Genomic DNA, 14,815 nt, shown 5'->3' with positions numbered 1-14,815 from the left:
AAATCAGGACTGCAGCACAGACCTTGTAACTCCAAGTGCAATGCCCTTTCTCTAAAATCACCCCGCGCCGTGCGCCCAGACCTGAGGAAGCCAGGTACCTAAGCTCTAGGCCACTGCTCCTTCCACTGTCCCCTACGGCTGAGCACCTGCTGGAGACAGAACTCTTAACACACAGGCCTCGCCACCCTGCCACCCCATGTACACACACGCTTCCACGGGTCGAACAAAGGCAAACAGGATTACGGAAATCATCAACCCTGGTGTCACTTACGTCAGCCACTCGTGCCCCGAGCCAGGCTCACCACGCTCCTCCCTGTAAAAACGCAAAGCCCAACCCTAGAGCTGTCAAAGGAGACACACACACGAGACACACACAGGCTTTCTGCGATCAAGCGGCGATCGTGGGGCAGGGTAAGTAATCACAGACTCCAACAGCCACAAACCAGAGATCCCAGACCTCCGAGTATCATCGCCCTACATCCACATCCCGCCTCTGGAACTCCTCACTCTCTGTGACCTTAAGCAGCTGTGTTTCTCCAAATCTCAGCTTCCTCATTTATAAAATAAGGAGTTTAAAGAAAGGATCTCACGGTGAATGTACTTCATGCCACAGAGCTTAAAAATGGTTAAAAAGGTAAGTTTTGTAGATTTCGCCACAATAAAATAAAATATGTCAGCATTTGTATTTTTTTTAAAAAGAGAACCTTACAGGTTCATAGTAAGGATCAAATAAGAGTGTAATGGCAAGTTCTTACAGTGTACAGCACATACTGGATCCTAATACACAGCTATTTATTATTTGTAGTAATTTTTATAGCTTTTATTATCTAGACAATACATGCTCAACATGGAAAATGCCGAAAAACAGAAAGATAAAAAACCTCCTGTAATACCAAAATCCAGACACAACCACTGAAATTAAATTCTTTGTAGTATTTTTCTAATGCAGAGACATTTCTTAAATTTGGAATATATAGACAACTCTGTCGTCATGATCCGTTCTTTTCTGCCTCACCAATAATTGCAAAAACAACTCTCATGACAACATCCAGAAATAAAGGCACTTTGTTTAGCACAAGGATCAAAAGTTGCATGAAACTTGAGACGGGAACAAGGAGCTCATGCTGAACAGCTGGGGACGCCTGCCCCCAGAGCCAGGAGGGGGGTTCACATCAAATCCCCCCACCTGTTCCTCCTTCCGCCTCAACGCTCACCCAGAAAGCAAGACACTGGGGATCTGGCCAAGCAGGACAAGGGCCGCAGGGAAGCTCCTGGAAGCTCCGCATGTGCCAGGCTCCCACTGCCCTCAGGGAGCTCCCACCGTAGGTGCAGGCAAATCACCCCAGGACCTGTGCAAAGGGCTGCGAGGAGCACAAGGAAGGAGACACGCGTGACAACCATGTCATCCAACCCCCAGGTTAAAGATGCCCCAAGGCTGCAGGGATGAGACCAGTCTCGCTGCGGGGCCAGGAGACTGAGCTCTCAGGGTCCTGAGCTAACTCACAGATGCCCAGTTTAAAAAACAAAAACCAAAACCAAACAAACAAAAATCAGGGCCCATATCCTGTACTTATGTACAAGCACTTCTTTACCAAGTGCTTGAGATCCATCAGCACAGAGACAAAGGCCACCTGGGCACAGGACAAGTGGCCTGTTCTACGAGAACCCTTGGGGCCCTGCCTGGCTCCCACTCTTGGGCATGGCCTCCCTGCCTCTAATGCGGAATCGAGGCCAGACTCCACAGACTCCTGGGGACGCTACCTGATTCAAAGCTTCCTGTAGCGTCTGGCAAACAAGGAAGCTCTTCTGCTGTACTGGGGAAGCACCCTCAGAAAAGACTCTGGAGAGGAACTACAGTCCCACAAAACACACTCTAACGCTCCGTCTCTAGCCAGGCACAGTCTGCCTCACTTTCATTTTGCGTGGGTGTGTGTTTTGCTGGGAGGCAGGGGTTAGTGAGTGACTGGTGCCCAAAGGCAGCTCCTGAAATCCTACAGAGGAGCAGCTGCTCCTAGCGCCGGGGAATTCTATTTCCATCTCCGCTTACACGGAACTATCTTCTAAAGCGGTGCTCCCCGGAGGGGCGGCGGCACCCGGGGGCTCCCGGATCACCTCCCTGGACGGGCTGCTCCTGGCACCGCCCTCGCAGGCGGAGGCCGGGAAGAGCGCCTGAAATCAAGGCCACCCGTGGCCCGCTCCTCCGGAGCCCCAGTCACAGACATGCCAGGCCCTTTCCTTTGGAGGCCTAGGGAGGAAATTAAATGTGAGCCAGATAAGGAGATTCCCTTCCGCTCTGACGCCAGGGAATCCAAAGTTATGATTCCCCCCAGGACCACGCGAACCAAACTGGCACGGGCCCCGGACCATGGGGCCAGCCACACCTGGGGTGCCTTCTTCTCTGTAATGACGGCACTCGCATCGCAGGCCTGACTGTTTTTATAGCAAATGTGAATGAGAATGTAAAGCTCTGCAGGCCAGTGACAAAGTGGGTGGCAGTGAGGGCCCTGGGCCGAGTGAGTGCAGTGACTGCCCGACAGGCTCCTGGGCTCTCCGCAGGTGCTTCTGCAAGTCCCTCCCTGCCCTGTATTTTCCAGGCCAAGGGAGGCCGCTGCCCGAGGCGGCTGACTCACCTCTTTTCACGGCATAGTGACTTGATCCACAGAAGGATGCGGGGAGCTGAGCGCCCTGAGCTCGCACTGACCTCACACTGACCTCAGCAGTTTCTAGATCTGCCAGGGCGAGGAACACCTTCACCATGGGCACAGCGTTCACCAGATGGCCCGGGGCTGGCGGGAAGGCGCAGCTCCCACCAGGGCTGCCACGCGTGCCGGGCTTCCCAGCAGCCCTGGCCACCCCCAGCCTTGTCTACTTTCTCTTCTTCATGCTTGTGGTTTCAGTGTGGGGAAGCGGGTGGGTGGAAAGGCATCCAGAAGGAACAGAGAACCGACTGGAAAGGGCGGTGGATCAAGGGTCAACAGCACTGACGTTTCAAAAAGAAACTGCCGAGTAACCATCACTGCAAAACATCACGGCGCACGGACGAGGCGCTGCGATGGCCGTCTGAACTTGGAAAAACCCTTGACGAGCTGGTCCACACGCCAACGCTGCTGTCGGCATGCTCGCAGACTCAACAGTGGCTCCCGTCTCGCGGGGGCAAAAGGCCAAAGCCTCATGAACACACACGCGCGCGTACGTGCATGCACACACACACACACGACTTCCACGTCACTGTCCCCGTACCAGTCTGGCAGGCGCACATGCCCACCTCAAGGCCTCCGTGTTTGCTGTTCCCTCGGCCTGGACCACATCCCCTCCATACCTCAGCTCCTCCACCCCTCCCCCCTCCTCCACGTGGAAGCTCAAACACTACCTGCTCAGCAAGGCCCGCCTGCACCACCTTTCAGCACCTCACCGACCCCCTGCCCCAGGCACTGCCCGGACTTTTCAGCAGCCATTACTACCTCGCATACCGTTCTGGGTCGGACAGCGTCCCCTCAAATCCACGTGCACCTGGAACCTCAGAATGTGACCTCATTTGCAGAGAGGGTCTTCCCAGAAGTACGTAGTTAGGATGAGGACACACTGGAGGGGGGTGGGCCCTCATAAGAAAAGAGGGGCCACAGACCCGGGAAAGAGGCCGTGTGGTAAGGGAGGCAAGAGAGCAGAGCTGTGCAGCCACAAGATCCAGGCACCAGGCATGCCGGCACCACCAGACGCTGGGGCAGAAGCAGGGAACAGGTCCTCCCTCAGAGCCCCAGGGCACAAGGGGGTAAGGTCCTGAGGTTTACGCCATCCGGCTTGTGGTCCTTTGTCACAGCACCCTAAGAAACTAGGACACGTACCATCAACTATAACCAGCTACTGTCTGCTGCCCCTCAGGAGAAAATAAGCTCCAGGAGAACAAGATTTTGACATCCTTTGCTTGGTGCAAAACGCCCGACACACAGAATAGCATCCAGCTGAATAAAAGAATGTATTTGCCGAACAGCTCTTGAGTGAACAAAGACAAGCCTAGAAGGGAGACAGGGGTGCTATACCCACCCTACAAGAGGGCAAAACTGAGGGGCTAACGTCCCAGCTCTGCTCAGAGACAGCAGAGCCAGGACCAGAACTGAACTGGGACCCAGCCTGCTCTTTTGAGAAGTAACCCTGAGCAACTCCAGGTGCCGAGCAAACAGCTGCTATATGCGGCACTCCGTGAGCACACGTGTGGAGAGGAGGGCAGGCAGGGCAGGCTCCAGGCTCGCCTGTCCTCGTTAGGGCTGTGACCCCGAACCAGGGAGCTCACCAGGTCTCAGGGTCCACATCTGCAAATTGAGGGTGGATCACAAGCCAGGTCGACTTGCTCTCCAAGGAGCAAGCAAGGCTTGTTTTAATCTGTGCCGCTTCTGAGAGGCCCTCTCAGGCCCCGGGAGCCGAGGTGACATCTCCGTGCCGCTGATGCACACTTAGGGCAGCACCTCCGGCACGCACCACGCGCTACTCTGAAACCTCTCTCACACCGCAGGCCACTTGATCTTGCTTTCGTAGTTCCCTTCCACACACACTACTGGACTCACATCTCGGGCCTCTGCACCTGGCATTCTGTAAGCCCTGCAGTCTGCCCAGGCCCTGCCTGTGTCCTCGCCAGCCAGCTCTGGTCCTCCCAGGCCCGCAGACACCAGGCTCCTCCACCAAGCTCCACTCCCAGGAGTGAGGTTTCCTTTTGCCCACCTGCGCCTGGGCGGCCTGGGCGGCTCTGGAGCCTTGAGTACAGTCCTCCCCACACTCAACCGCAGGTCTCTCCAGTTTGGGTAAACCATCAGCAAACAAATCAGGGGCTTCACACGAACCTGCCGTCGTACATGCACAGGCACACGTGCATGGTCGGGGGTATGAAACACGCACAGACAGCATCCCAGGGCCAGCACTGTTAGGGCTGTGACGAGGCAGAAGGTAAAGCATGAGCCAGGCAGACCCAGGCGTGAGCCCCAGCCCCGCCCCACTGCGGGTTACGCTTCCGTTACCTTCCCTGCACTTGAGCGACCTCAGCTCACAGCAAACTCAGTAGCAGCAGACAGCAGGCTCTGCAAAGCGCCCAACGCCGTGTGCTTCTCTTTTCCTGCATCTTGAAATGGGCAGCACGTGGCCCATTTACCCTGCGTGGAGAGCAGGGTAAGGAGCCTCAACCTCCCAGGGCTTGGAGACCTGGTCCCACCTCTGCTCTGAACGACCAGGCCCGTAGCTGCACCTCACCTCTCAGGGCCTGGCTCGGCCTCCTCCAAAACAAAAGGGAGAGGCAGCACGAAGGATCGCCAGCACCCAATCTACCTAAGGAAAGGGAAGGCCTCTGCTCTGGGGCCTCGGCGTCTCACAGCAGGACTGGCGTCGGAAAAGGACATCAAATGTGCGCTCCTGCCCAACCTGCTACCTTCGCCGGCTACCCTCCCACAACCCCAGCTGATCCAGGCCTGCCTCTGCCCTCCTTGACATTCGTTACTAGAGGATGTGCATTTTTACATTCAGCAAATGTAACGCTCATTCATGCATTTAAAAAACACTTATTAAGGACAGGAGGACACAAACAAGCGTAGTAGTTGCTTACAACTGCTGAGTACTCACTGGGTAATACGCTCAGAGCTTTACAAACATTACGCTCTGAATCCCCGGAACAACCCTGTGAGGTGGGTACTGATACTATTCCTGGTTTACAGGTGAGGAAACCGAGGCCCAGGGAGAAAGGATAACCGTGCTTAAGTCACACAGCCATAAACGACGGAGTGGGAGCTGGAAATGATCCTAGAGTCTCTTCACCACCCCGGGCTGCCCCTCCATCACTCCTTCTCCCTGGCCTTCTTTGAACCACAGGTAAAGGACGCTGTCATTCAGTAAGTCAGAGCCTCCCAAAACCCACTGGGCTGCTCAGCCTGCAGGGACGGCCCAGGTGACGGCCTCCAGATGTGTCCTCTACCAGATCAGGCCCCTGGAACACCTTCTAAGGAACCCTGCTCAGAGACAAACCATCACAATATTCCCATAGCAAACCAGGGAAGTGGGGCACGGATCACCACACTGCTGGAAGGAAAGCCCCACCACACGCAGAACCGCGCTTCACTACATGCATGGAGGCTATTTCAGAAGCAAGAGAGTCTGATTTTCCACCATGTGATCCTTATACGTTCCCCCAGTTCAGCTCACCAGCCTGGAATCCCTGCCTTGGCTGTGCAGAACACAACTGGTATCAATGTGCTGCTTATAAGCACTTGCTTCCTCGGGGAGAGGCTCGCAGAAAGACTCTGGCAGGTGACACCAAAATTATAGTGCTCTATTACAGTGCCCAGCCTCTGGGAAAAGCGGAGAGAACGTGAAACCAGGAGCGCTGGCTTCCAGGGCCACGTTGCCACCCCTGGCGGCAGGACACCCTGAGCAGAGCCTTGGTCCTCGGGGGCTCAGCTCCCTCATCCTCCATGGTTATGATAGACACCTCCCCCCGCCCAATTAAGATCCGGAAGCCAAACGAGTCTCATAGCCATACCAGTGATGGGTGAAATGCCTACTAAACACTGTCCATTTCTATCACCTAGCAGAATGGCAGCCTGTGGGAAAATGGGCAGCCTCATACACTATTGGTAGTTTAAACCAGTACAGCCCTGGCGAGCACAGTGTCGGGATTTGCTGTAACAGTTTAAATGAGTAGAACCTGTGGCATACTGATTCCACTCTTAGAGAAACACACGCATGTGTGCATAACAGCATGTATGTATGAAGATATAATAGCAAAACTAATGAGTCCCTTTATATGCCTATCAATGGGGGACTGACTCATAAATTATGATATATCTATACTATAAAATGTTTTGTAGACAAATTAAAAGCGAGAAGAACTACATGCAAGAAAAGATCTACAAGATCCATTGTGAAAAGATAAAATAATGAAACGATATATATCGTGCAATCAGATTTATGCTTACAAAAGAAACAAAACTGTATGTGTTTGCGTCTGTATAGGCTGATGGAAATTACAATTAGTTAGTGCTGAGGACCCAGCAGGGAGGCGGCACAGGGGGGAAGGGCGCCAGAGGAAGGAGGACTCTACATCTGCTGTTCACTTCTCCACTATTTGGACGGGAGGGTGAGGTGCACGAGCATAATATATTCATGTATCCCCTATATCATTTAGAAAAAAGCCATCGAACTGATTTAAAAATAGCACCACAGCCACCGAAACAGGGTTTCGTGTTCTGGTGTGAAACTGACAGAGCAATCTGGACAAGTTTTAGTGCCACACTCCAAGGTCTTCCCAAGAGTGACTGATAAAGTTCAAGTGCAGTCTCTAAGCCACAGATGACAAGACTGGATCGGGATCAACAGGGAAGAAGGGAAATGCCGGGTGCAAGGAAAACTTTGGGGTAAGCTCTGTGGAAGCTGCAAACCTGTCCTGCCCTGAACCCGCCTGGCTCCAGGACGCACTTTTCTGAGACTCCCTTCCCTCTCACCTCCGTAGGATGAGAAGAAAGTAAAAACCAGATGAAGAGAGAATTCCCTTTCCCGCAGCAGAGAGGAGGCCACCTGCTGTCGCCAGCAGAGCTACTCCCAGGCGAAGCCAAAGAAAAAGCCTGGCCAAACTCCACCTTCCCGACAAAGGCACTGCGTGTCAGGCTCCTGGGGCTGCAGGGACAGCCGAGGCTGGCAGCCTGAAGCCCACCCATTCGAGTCCCTCCACTTCAGCAAACAACCAGGCCAGCCTCTATTCACATTCAACAGTAAAATCCAAACTGAACCAGGATACAGATCAGAGGGTTCTTCCAACAAAACAGCAACAAGGTGGAATAAGGAGAGAGAAATCAGTGGTATCCTGGACAAACATATAGCTACTATTTCTGCTTGTCCATAGTAACACTTCTGTAAATTCAAACATTTGATAAATACCTTTTTTGGCTTCCTAGTAATAATTAAAACAAACACGCAGCCCAAACACACACACGCAGCTAAACATGGAGCAAAAAGGAAAACAGAGGGGCTTTGCTTAGGACATGCTGCTCAGGAGGCAGCCTGACAGTTGACATCCCCACACAAAACGCTCTCCTCCCATTAAATAGGTACCCTGTTAGTGCGCCACACTCACTGGGCACTTCAACAGTCCACGGCTGGGGGCTACCCACAGGACAAGGAAAAGAAGTCCCATCTCGGAGGGAAAGGGGTGACCATCGAACAGTAGGGGAGCGGAGTCCTTGTGCAGTGACTCACTGCAGAGATGGCCATGACTGCGGACACCAGGAAGCAGGCAGACCAATAAAGTAACTCTCAGCCTCCTCTCCATGAGGACGCAGCCCAAGCAAAGCCAGAACCCGACCAACTGGCCAGAGCCCAGCAAGAACAAACTATCTGAAGGGCACGGCTATTATGCACTCTGGAAAACGGACGCCTGGGCAAGTTTCTTACAGACTCTGGCACTGACTAGCGGAGAGGGCACGGCACCAGCATATTTCTGATGCGGCAGTGGTGCATCCTATGATGGGGACATGCAGACGCTAGCAACCAGGACCAACCGTGTCCCCTCGCTCTGACTCCGGTTCTCCTGAGTATGGCTCAGCTCCTCACCGAGGCTGCACCCTTCGGGGGAGGGTGTTCTCCCCTCCTTGCAGGGCTGGCCACCACTGAGAACTCGCCCACCTCCACTCCCCGTTCCCGACCAGCCCCTGCATGTTTGGTGACCACAAGTCACCCCCGCCTAGAGGCAGATCAGCCCTTGGGGAACAGCCCAAACTGAGGACCACAGCCACTGTGGTCCACTGGGTCCACCAGGGAACTGTGGGGTGCCGACTGCACCCCAGGGAGACTTCCTCCTTTGGGGGCTTTTCCCCTTCAACAGTTTCACTATACATTTGAATGTTCAAACCAGCACTTCTCTGAATGGGGTCTGAGAACCTGACTTCCATCCTGAGATGCTCCAGGAAAGGCAGAAACTAAGGCCAGGGTGGGTGGGCAAAGACAGGGGAAGGCGCTTTGGGGTTTTCCTCAGGCACCTTTCTCTGGCTGTCATGAGAGACCAAAGGAGGCAAATTTGAGTTTCTACAGAGATGCCTGCAGTCTACAGACAGTGTCTCCACTACCCAGCTTGTGAGGATGAGAGGGGCAACAGGGAAGGGGTGAGGAGAGAAAAGAGGGCTTGACTGCTCGTTCTCTCAACCCCAGTCCAGAGCACTGAGCACCAACCATGCTGGCCCGTTCCCTCTGCTGCATCACCCCTGCCACCGTCTTAACGTGAGTTCAAGCCCTCATCCTCTCTCATGCCCATTACCCTGATGGCCTTGTCTCTCTTCAGGGCATTCCATAGTCCACACAGCCTACGGAGCCACCCTTCTAAACCACAGCCTCCGGACGGAGTCCAACCTTGGCAGGGGGGGCGCGACTTCTGCCTGCCCAGGCTGTGCCGTCACAGAGATCACAGCTGCCGCTCGGACTGTGACCCATGCCACCCCGCCCCCAACTATGAGGATGCGCAGGCTTCTGTTTCCTCATCTGTGCAACGGGAATAACAGGATCGCCCTCCAGAGCTTCTACGGGGGTTAGTCCAAGCTGAGGAGAGCCCGGCTCTCCAAGAATGACCACGACTCTCCCTGTCCCCAAGCTGGCTCCAGCCTCTCTGCTCTTTACCACCTTGCGGTGCTATCTCCTCGTAACGAATGAATGCGAGTAAACGCAGAAGGCATATCCGAGATCTAAAAATGAAGGGGCGTACACATTAGGCTCCCAAGATGTAGAGGACCCCAAAATTAACTCGTTATCAAAATAGTGTGAGAGGAATGAAGGGATGGGAAGAGAAGGAAACATTACTCTGGAGGGACTGCTTTTAAAATAGACAGCTCTGTGATTTTTTTTTTTAAAGACTTCATTGTTTCCAAAGATTTAGGAAGATTACATTTCAAAAGCTCACAAAGGAGACCCTTCTGGTTTTTTTTAAAAAACTATTTCTTAATTAATACCTTCAGAGGACTAAGAAGTACTTTTATAGACTGACTGAATCTTAATAAAATTCTCAGAGAAATTCTGGCATCAGTCACAACAAACACCCTCCTGGAATTTAATTTCCTTTTCCGCATACAACTTACTATGGCAACTCATTTATGATGCCACCGCAACCAGTCAAACTCTGCTTGGAGCATAAGAACTTCCAAGCCCCACAAGACAGCCTATAGCACTCGATACAAATTGGCCCCATATTTAGCCAAATCCTACATCTAAAAGAGACTTCCCCCACACCAAACTGTCCAGGTTTTACTGGCAAAGTCAACTCTTCCATCTCCTTCCCAGCCCACATCTGCACTGCCCTCCCACCTTATACTATAGCTCTAACAATGCCTCCTACCAGCTCGAAGTCCCAAAACTCAGTATCTTTTCCCTGTCCCACAAAATGAATAAAAGAGGAGAGAAGGGCACACAATGGGCAAAGGGGAAACTAGCTACATCCATCTTCAGCCTCCTACCAAAGACGTGTCCCTTCTGGCTTCTGGCTTGGTTCAAGTCCCTCCTTTTCTTTTTTTTTTCTTTTTTTTAAAATTTTTATTGAAGTATATAGTTGATTCACAATGCTGTGCCAGTCCCAGCAATTCCCTCCTTTTAGATGACGGTAGGTCCTAGAATATCCACTGCATGTGCTGAGGATGGAGTGGGCAGCTAAAAGCTAAAAGAATTATTTATAAGTACAAAAATGTACTTTAAAAGCCTTTCTCCCTCGAGGACAATTCCTACTGGAAGACTTAATCCCATTATCCCAAGTGCCCATGGGCGAGGGGAGAGAAAGGGCTGGATGCCAACCGTCACTGAGCACCCACTGCAACTCACAAGTGCATCTCATTTAATGCAAGGCAGATACTATCATCCTGATGTTACACACGGGGAAATCGGGCTCAGAGGGATCAGGCGATGGGCTCAGCATGTACACCAGGTCCATCAGACATCAAGACTCATGGACTCATAAGCTTTACCCTAAGCACCTGGGTATCCCCAGGTGCTTAGGGTAAAACACTGTCCTAGGTTGGAGGGCGCTTTACAAGTTTCCACATTGCTTTTCATATACGAGATCTCATTCAATATCACAGCCCTATAGGATAGTTAAGAATTACTTTTCCACTATTGTAAAACACTGTTTGGTTTCAAAGATCACCAGTAACTTGTGAAAGCCAGTGGTAGCACTTAGAGTTGTACCCTGTCGAAGCTTTGTTTCCTCACCTCACAGCACAAGATCAATGGTAGGGGCTCAAATGACAACTATTATTAGCAACATGATTTTTATTCATTTAATAGCCCTCAGCTAAAGTAAAATTTATACACACACACACACACACACACACACACACACACACACATATAAACTACAGATATTTTAAAGATTCAACTTAATTACCTGCTAGAGAGGATATAATTTTACCACTACCTCAAACTTAGAGATAACCACTAACTGCTGCTGCCAAGACACTGACAGAAAAGGATTACTGAACGTGATGTGGTCAAACCCAATACGGACTTTGACAGCTACGAATGGAAGAGAACACGGCAGGAGCATTCAGTTATGATAAAATACACAAAAAATCCTCCTCTCCCTCCAGCATCACGGCTTGATCATGAATGTGCTGTTTGACCCAACCATGTCATTTCAGCTCTGTGATGACCCTGAGCGTCCAAAACGAGATGGCCGGCAAGTGACACGGATGTCCTAGTGAGAGGTCGCCCAGGAGGTCTAGGGAATAGGGCTGGGGCAGATACATTATTACCTTGAGCTATTTTTAATGTGCTGCATCTAATGCATTGTTTGCCTCACTTAATTTTACTCACTTGGAAAGAAACCTGGGAAGTTCAGAAATGCCAGATGCAACAGGGATCAGCTCCCCACTTCTCAAGCTAGAACGGAAAAGATGACAGAAGTGTGTTGGTACAAGGAAGGCAGCATCAGTCAGACAGGAGGAAATCTAGGCTACTATGGCAATGAGAGATCCTGGGGAGGTCCTTCGAGGAAGGCTGAGCCAAGACCCATCCAACTGAGCATCTACTCCAGGCTTGAAGGTTCAAACAAAAGAACAAAATTCAGGTCCACAGATGAAACATACGTAATTTTTTTAAGCACAGTTAACAGCTTTATGGTAATGACAGCTGGACAGCCATGTACACTAATTGCCTACATGAGAGCAATATCCATACTGTAAATCTAATACCAATTATTATTAGTTTTGGGGTTTGTTTTACTTTATGCAGCCTTTCTTGCTTCTTAGCTGTGTTCAGTCCACCCTAGTTTCTTCGTAATAGGCTGAGTTTGATTTTGTGTGGCCGATCTCGACTTACAAGGAAAAAGATGTCAGTCTCCCTCAGACACCTTCTCCTGCACCATCAGACTGTCTAGCTCTTTATTTATACACTATTTTGCAGATAAGGAAACTGAGTTCCAGAGAGGGGAAGTGATGCATCCAAGGCCATAATCCTTGCTAATATATCTAGGACTAGCACAAGGGCTCAAGGCCTACAATGTAGATCTCCAGCTCTATCACTGTTGCAAATGATCTGGCATACTTGTGTCGTGAATACGAAGTTTATTTGGAAGGGGAAGAAAAAAAAAAAAAAAAAAGCTAACATGAGTCATCTCCTTTGTCAAGGGGCACCACACAGATTGTTCTAATAAAGCATCCAGCATCTCCAGAACCACTTGTTTCTGAAACAGCCAACCTCAGTCCCAGAGAATAAAAGGCCATGTCTTATGCCCCTTTAGGATACCCACGACCTGTGAGCAGATGCGCTGCAGGGCTTTGGGGATCTGCTAGCCCAGCCCAGGGAATCCAGACTTTGCCAGTACTGGAGAGGGAATGGGGGGGGGGGTGGCTAGGGGAGGGTCAGAGTTGCGTTTTCTCCCGGCAACAGTTATGATTTCATGCAGCCCAATCTTACTCCCCTGGGAACATCTAAATATCCCATCCACTCAGGGGTCCCTCCTCAACTTCCCCAGGACAAAAGCACTGCAGTCTGGGAGGTGAATCTGGCAGACCGGGAGGGACGGTATTTGACCCAAGCCTTAGAGGAAGCACCGCTCCGCTCCCTCCTCCACCAGTTACTGGAACTCCCCACCGGATCTTCAGACGCCAAGAGGCGTCCCCCACTCTGAGCCCGACCCCTCTTTCAGCGTCTGCCCCAACAGAGGCGCGAGGAGGCAAAGCCCACTGCCCATCGCTCTACCCCGCCACCCACTCGCCTCCGGTCCCCCCAGTGGCCGCCCCCCGTGGGCCTCCCTCCCTCCTCACTCGCGGGGTCCCCGCCGGACACTTGCCTGCTCCAGCTCGAGAATCTGAGCGCACCCCTTTCTCTCCGCCCGCAGAGGACCCGCGTCTCCCGCCTCCGGCCCAGACCCCCTTCTCCCCGCGTCCCTCCGCGCCCCGGGTGTCAGCCGTGCACCCGCACTTCCCGCCCGGCCCGTTCGGGCTCTGTCCGCCCCAACTTTTCCCGGCCGCGGCGCCGGCCCCGCAGCGGCAGGGATACCGCGTCCCGCGCCGCGAATGGCGCGCGGGCTCGTGTCCCCTCGGCCCCGGCCCGCCCCGCCGGCACGAGTTGCGCTCGGGACTCGCTCGGCGCCCGGGCCTCGGCTGTCCGCCCGGCGCAGAGGAGGAGCCGGCGTGGCGGGAACCGCGCTGTCCCGGCGCCGGCACTCCCGCCCGGTGCCCGGTGCCCGCCCGCGCCGCTCCCTGTCCACCTGCCCGCCCGCGCCGCCGCCGCTCACCTCCTCCCGCGCCGCCGCCGCCACTGCCGGGAAGACGTGGCAGTGGCCGCCGCTCGAGCTCCCCGCCTCGCCTCTTCTCTCGGCGTCCGCGCGGGCGGCTCCGGCGCGCCGGACCGCAGCGCCAGGCGCCCTCTGCCGCCGGGAAGGCGAATCCTCTCGCCCTAACCCTAACTCGCCGGCCGCCCCCGCCCCAAGGCTCGCTCCCAGCCCGGTTCCGCTCTGCCGGAGACCCTCCCTTGTGGCGGCCCCGGCCCCGCCGCTGCCTCCGGGGAGCCTGCCCTGACCAGCCAGCCTCTCGGCGCCCTTCCTCCGTGCCCCACCTGGGTCGATACATTTCCTGCTTCTCTAAATCTGAATGCCTCGCCTACAAAAAAGTAAAATAGGGTTGGGGAACAAACACCACGTCTCTCGTGTTCGTCATTCTCTCTCCTAGGGCTAGGTTAGCGCCCTGCCTGGAGTACCCAAGGGCGCAACAAATACTTCTTGAAGCAGTGAAAGGGTGAATGAATGAGTAGAGATTTGGGCCGCTCTCCACCCACGTAGGCTTCTAAACCTCCAGAGGACAGATATCCCCACCTGGATTTTTTGTTGTTGTAAATTACACACACACACACACACACACACACACACACACACACACACACACACACGCTTGCGCAGCGTTGCATGAATAAATAGGATTCACAATTCCCCACCTCAGACTAGCACCAAAGTTGCACAAGGCCCGCAGCTCTAAGTTACTCAGGGCCTTTAGTCAAACAGACTTAGGTTTTACATAGATCTACCACTTAAAAGCTGGGAACTCTCGGAAAAGCTAATCTCCCTGGGCAGTTACCTCATCTATAAATTAAGAGTAATAAAATCTACTTCATGGAGTTGTTGTGAGGATTAATTGAGATCCTGCACTCTGTGTAAAGCACTTTGCTCAACCCCTCCACCCCACCTATACTGTACCTAAGTGGTAGCTGCTGTTACTATTATTACTAATCTAGTAGGTAATAAAAACTACAGGCAAAAATTAAAATAATGGCTACCTTTTCATCTGGGGACACCTTAATACCCTTGTATGTGGGGTAT

The 14,815-nt window shown here is 52.8% G+C and overlaps 1 protein-coding gene across 3 annotated transcripts in view; it reads right to left on the bottom strand.

Annotated features, from left to right (window-relative positions):
- SMCO4 (single-pass membrane protein with coiled-coil domains 4) overlaps positions 1-13,820 on the bottom strand; it is a 70,137-nt gene extending 56,317 nt beyond the window's left edge. The window contains exons 1-2 of one of the 3 annotated variants that reach the window (XM_082660867.1): positions 13,739-13,765; positions 11,815-11,880 (exon numbers count right to left, since the gene is read on the bottom strand). The gene's annotated coding sequence lies outside the window, so the exon portion shown is untranslated. Of the gene's footprint in view, positions 1-1,761; positions 1,878-11,814; positions 11,881-13,738 lie in introns of those variants that run through there. The other 2 variants (XM_082660865.1, XM_082660866.1) reach the window with 2 other exon arrangements.
- Positions 13,821-14,815: the final 995 nt, after the last annotated feature.

The sequence above is a fragment of the Grampus griseus genome (assembly GCF_964374135.1).
Source record: "Grampus griseus genome assembly, chromosome: 8".
Classification (NCBI taxonomy): Eukaryota; Metazoa; Chordata; class Mammalia; order Artiodactyla; family Delphinidae; genus Grampus; species Grampus griseus.
Note: the sequence above shows the minus strand (reverse complement) of the source record. Positions and strands in the feature narration are given on the sequence as shown.